Raw genomic sequence first — 5405 nt, 5'->3', positions numbered from 1 at the left:
GGAAGGAAGATTGGGCAATCTACTTCTGTAGTGATATAGCCTTGGAAACCCAAGGAGGGGTCCCTATGAGTCGAATACGACTCTACGGCAGTGTGTTGCGTTTGCTGTTGCTTTTGTATGACAATTCCTAAGGAATGTGGGTCTGAACTGTTTATTCACTTCCAGGTGGTGATTTTGTTGGCTACTATCAACAGCAGTAGGAAATGGGAGCCTAAAGTAACCATATAAGCATAATCCTCACGCAACTACCCTTGGACAAACCTACAGAAATCGGAGGGAAAACATCAGACATTTCCAGACGAAGGAACCAAAACTGGTTGAGCCAATTTTATGTAAATTTTAAGGTGAAGAAAATTCCTGAGTACTACTGAGGATACATTAATTGAACCAGAATTTTTTTTTAAGAGAAACAAAAAGCCTTAGGACTCAGAGGACATTCAGACCAAAAAAAAAAAAAAAAAAAGACTATCAAAAGTCAAACTGGAAAGAGACTTCCTGGTGACTTAAACTGTTAAGGAAAAGCCAGACAAGCAGAAAACCAAGCATGACCATCAGAGTTGCCTCTGCAAGTGGCAGGTCTCTGCGTGGCGCAAATTGTTTGCACTGGACTACTAACCTAAATGTCAGTTGTTTGAACCCACCCAGCGGCACAATGGAACACAGGCCTGGCCAACTGTTTCCACAAAGACTGCGCCGAGAAAACCCTACGGAGCAATTCTATTCTGTAACCCATGGGATTGCCATGAGTCAGAATTGACTCAATGACAATGTTTTTTTTATTTTCCCCCTGCAAGTGGCTCTAGAAAAATTCCACTAGCTTCGTAAATACAGAGCACAATTTTAACCTAATTCTGCAAGGCCAAGGTTGTCATCTCCCTTGCCAGTCTTCTACTCTCATCCAATTTTAGCCTCAAGAGTGCCATGCCTAATTTCCATGACTAAGGGAGGACATAAAAGACATGGGGATTTGGGGAAGGGAAGACAGATTCATTTCACTCTAGTGTTTATCTCTGCTATCAAATGAATTATTCATTTTTGCTGTGGATTATCTGGGCCAACTTGCATTTCCTTTCTCCCTTTGGGTTCTTGCCCTGTGACTGGTTCATTATTCACCAGCCTGGTAAGCAGAGGTGTGCACTAAGAAAGATGAGATAAACTCAGACTTATTCCCTTAATTCTTTAACAAAAGAATTGTGTCTGTCTCTGTTTTTTGATAGTGTGTGATATTTTTCTATACAATGTCACCATTTTCCTACCTCATTTTTAATTTGTACTGCCCCAAATATAATCACTTATTCTCTCAATACTACAAAATACAAACAGCTACCATTTAGGGAAGTTCTTTTCAAGCTTTCAATCTTGATAACTCTCTTTGCAGGAGCTAAGAACTTTCCAACCAGAGTTTCAAAGGAAGGCAAGGGCAAAAGTGACACCTGGACCCAGTTTTGGTAGGGTTTCTTGCTTTACTTTCTCACTATCAGTCTGCAGAATCAGGGAGTTTGAGGGGAAAGCACTTGACTGCTAACCAGAAGGCTGGTGGTTCAAACCCACCAGCCACTCCTCAGAAGGAAGGTTGGGCAATATACTTCTGTAGTGATACCACCTCGGAAACCCAAGGAGGGGTTGCTATGAGTTGGATCGACTTGACAGAAGTGAGTTTGGTTTTGGTGTTGGTGGTGGCTCAGCTCAGTCTTTTTTGAAATTTATTTGTTTTCAGGGCATTTTTCCTCCTTCTTTCCCAGGTCACAGGAGCTGGGCTGATCTCTGTGATGGGAATGGCTGGGGCCCAAGCTTTAGGGCAGTGACGTGCTGGCTGCAGGTAAGGCAGAGGGTATGCTGGTAGGGAGCTTATTAAAACAGATGAGGCAGGAGCACTATTACCCATGGAAGCCATTCAGGTCCCCAAGGAAGAAATCCTACCATTTATGGATGGTTCATTAATAACAGTTAGGAGAAACAGCATAATGTCATAGTTAAATGAACAGATACTGAATCCACTCTCCCACCCCACCCCCCACTGTCATCAAGTGTGTGAATTCAAGCTTTGCCAATCCTTACTATGTTGATCTTGGGCAAATTATGTACCTACCCTTGGCTTTAGATTCATGTATGTAAATGGGATTAATAAAACAAACAAACAAACAAACAAAAAACTCACTGCCATGGAGTTGGACCCAACTCATAGCTACCCCTCCTTAGGTTCTGAGGTGGTATCACTACGGAAGTAGATTGCCCAATCTTCCTTCTGAGGAGTGGCTGGTGGATTTGAACTGCCAGCCTTCTGGTTAGCAGTCAAGTGTCTTAGGCACTATGCCACCAGAGCTCCCCAATGGGATTAATAACAGGATCTAAATCATAGAGTTATTGCAATATTTCAACAAGTTAATATTTATAAAGTGCTTCAAACAGTACCTGACAGAGTAAGTGCTACATGTGTATTTGTCAAATAAAATTAGAAGCTGGATGGGAAGGAGGTCCTGCTAGATAATGTTCTCTGGAGCCCCTTCTTCTCTGTCTCCTCTCTCTTTCTCTCTCAATCTTTCTCTCTCTCTCACACACACACACACACACACCCTTCCATGTTTCCAAGAGCTAAAGTAGCAAGTTATCAGCCCTGGGAGGTGGAAGCTGTTATTGCTTCCCTAAATCAGTTACCCTATCTATAGACCTCACAGTCACAGACTAGCAAGTTCCTAGCTAAGCAGAAAACAGAAAAGCACAAAAGGCTTGCGGCAGCCAGCATCTGTATAAAGAAGCATCTCCCCCTGTTAGTTAGGCTCCTCCTTACTCACGGCTGGAATGGGGAGAGGGGCCACCAGCCTGGTTGGTGGCGACTTGGAGGAGGCTAACATATGGCTGGCTTGGTTAGTCAGGGGTGGCTTATGTTTTGCTGTAATCAAACTGCAGGTTCAGTTCACCCTCCCTGTTTGCCTCTCTGCATGACTGAGATGGCTTCTGTGCCCACACTGAGGGTGAGAAAATGAGCAGCCGGAAGGGGTGGGCCAGAGGAAACTGAAAGGCACAGAGTCATGGTATACACAGCAGGAAACTTGGCCAACATCATTTCACAGAAGGTGAAATTGAAACTCAGAAAGGAGTAGTGAACAGGGGAGATCCAAGTTTATAAAACTTGGGGAGCCTGAAGTTTATAAAACTTGGGAGAGAGGGCCTTGAATTAAAATAATAAAAAATTACAAATACAAAATGCCTATAGTCACTACAACACCACCCAACAGAAAAAGAATGTGATAGAAGAGAAATTTGCAGTGGAAAGGGACAAGGGTCTTAACTTCTTGTGGTTAAAATATCTTACTTATGTAAATTTTGCCAAAACACAAAACATGGAACTGTACTGTGAGAGCCCCTCATGCAGAATTTATCATGCTTAAAATATCATACTAATCTAAATTTTACCAAAACACAAGGCATGTGACTACTCTGTGAGAGCTCCTCACACAGTCTGGGAAGGGGCTCTGGAAGGGGTTTGTGCCAATGAAGGGCCCTGAGGCTTCAGCTTCAGTTGCCTCATGCTGCATTTGCTCATGAGACCAGCTGAAGCTCACTGAAGTAGGAAGTAGAGAGCTGGATCCCTTGATCTTCCCCATATGCAGCTACAACAGTGGTACGAGGGGTGGCCTGGTGAAGAGAGCAGATGTGGAGAGAGAAGGTAGAGAACATGCAGGCCAATGGTTCCTAGTGGAAGGAGTCCTTTGGAAGTCTGTCTACTGTTTCCGAAGGGCCTGAGAATGCCAGAGATGGGGATAGAGACCGGAAGGAAGTATGCATGGAGCAAAAGGATCAAGCTTCAGAAGTGTTGGTCCTGGGAAACTTTGTCTGGCTCTCTGAGCACTGCTGGGTGGTCCAATCTATCCTGCTCTGTGCATCCAGGACCACAGGTGTGAGATGGCAGAGGACGAGAATGCACACAAGCAGTAGGGCCTCAACCCTGGGCTGGTCCTGACTGCCACTAGCTGAGACACCTGGTCTCAATTACTATACTTTCTTCTTCTCCAGGAAAGTATTTTTTGCATGTGGTATTTGCTACCCTGGGCAGAAAGTGAGTAAAACCCACCCAGTCTCAGGCCTGGCCTTGCCATGTTCACACTTATCAGGAGTTAGTGGAAACATGCTAGATCTTTATAAAGCCAAAGGATTCTTACCAAAGAGCAGGAAGACCATCACAAAGAGAGTGTTTTTCAGTCCCATAGTGCTAAAGCTGAGAAAGAAAAGATAAAACTTGATTAGAAAACATAAATGAAAAACAATCATCACCGAAACATGACAGGTGGTGTTTGGAATACAGGTTCATAGATGTTGCAGAGATAATGCTATGTGTTCACCAAAACCATTTCCTTTCCTCCTAGCTCCACAGGGAGGCCATATTTCCCAGCCTCCTCTGTAGTTAGGCAGGCCATGTGATTGCATTCCAACCAATCAGCAGCATGAGCAGAAGAGGAGCATGTTACTTCCAGATCTGGCCCCTAAAACCTCCCCTCTCTTTCCTCCCTCTCCTGTTTTCTGGGATGGAGAAGATCCAGAGGAGGAATTCAAGGACCTAGAAGATGGCAAAACTTCACTTTGGAAGATACCTGTTTACTGAATAATGAATGAAACAGACCTCTGCTCTCCATATCCCACTTCTTCACACTGGATGTGACATGAGCAAAAAAGAAATGTTTATTGTGTTAACCTATTGAGATTTTTGATTGTGTTAAGCTATTGAGATTTTTAGGAGTCTTTATTTTAGCAGTTAGCATTATTTACCTTGACTGATACAATGAATATAATGGGTCAAATGGAGAGTATTTATGTTTAGACATCAATCTTCCTTTGGGTCACCTGTGGGTCTCAAATTTAATGTGCATTAAAAAACATCACCTAGGGAGCCTGTTAAACTTCCCTGGTCCTCATCCCCAGAGATCCTGATTTAGTAGGTTGGGATGCAGCCCATGAGTTTTTATTTTTAACAAAACTCATAGGTAATGGTGATCCTGCCAGACCAAGGATCACACTCTGAAAACTACTGCACTGAATATTTACATAATTTACCTGACAAAGCCAAGTGAAATGACACCCACGGTTTTATAAGGTTTTATAATCTCCTCCTACCTTTCTTCCTCTCTCCCCCTCTTTCCTCTTCCACTTACCCACTTACTCCAATTTACACACAAAAAAAGATGTAGAGTAGCTTACAGAAAAGCATATAAAGAAAGATGACCTACTTTAGAAATGGGTGAAAATGAAAACTAAAGACAGGGATATAAAATGGAACCAGGCACAAAATGCTAATTGTAGAAATCTGGTCCTGTCCTGGGGTGGGACACATGTTTGGCTTATAGCTTGTTAACAGCCAGCGTGAAAAGGGAAGCCTGATCAGTGAATTAATTCATAGAACTAAGGAGCTC

The sequence above is a fragment of the Orycteropus afer genome, unplaced genomic scaffold (genome assembly GCF_000298275.1).
Source record: "Orycteropus afer afer isolate SDZICR_OR568_19922 unplaced genomic scaffold, OryAfe1.0 scaffold00114, whole genome shotgun sequence".
Lineage (NCBI taxonomy): Eukaryota > Metazoa > Chordata > Mammalia > Tubulidentata > Orycteropodidae > Orycteropus > Orycteropus afer.
Note: the sequence above shows the minus strand (reverse complement) of the source record.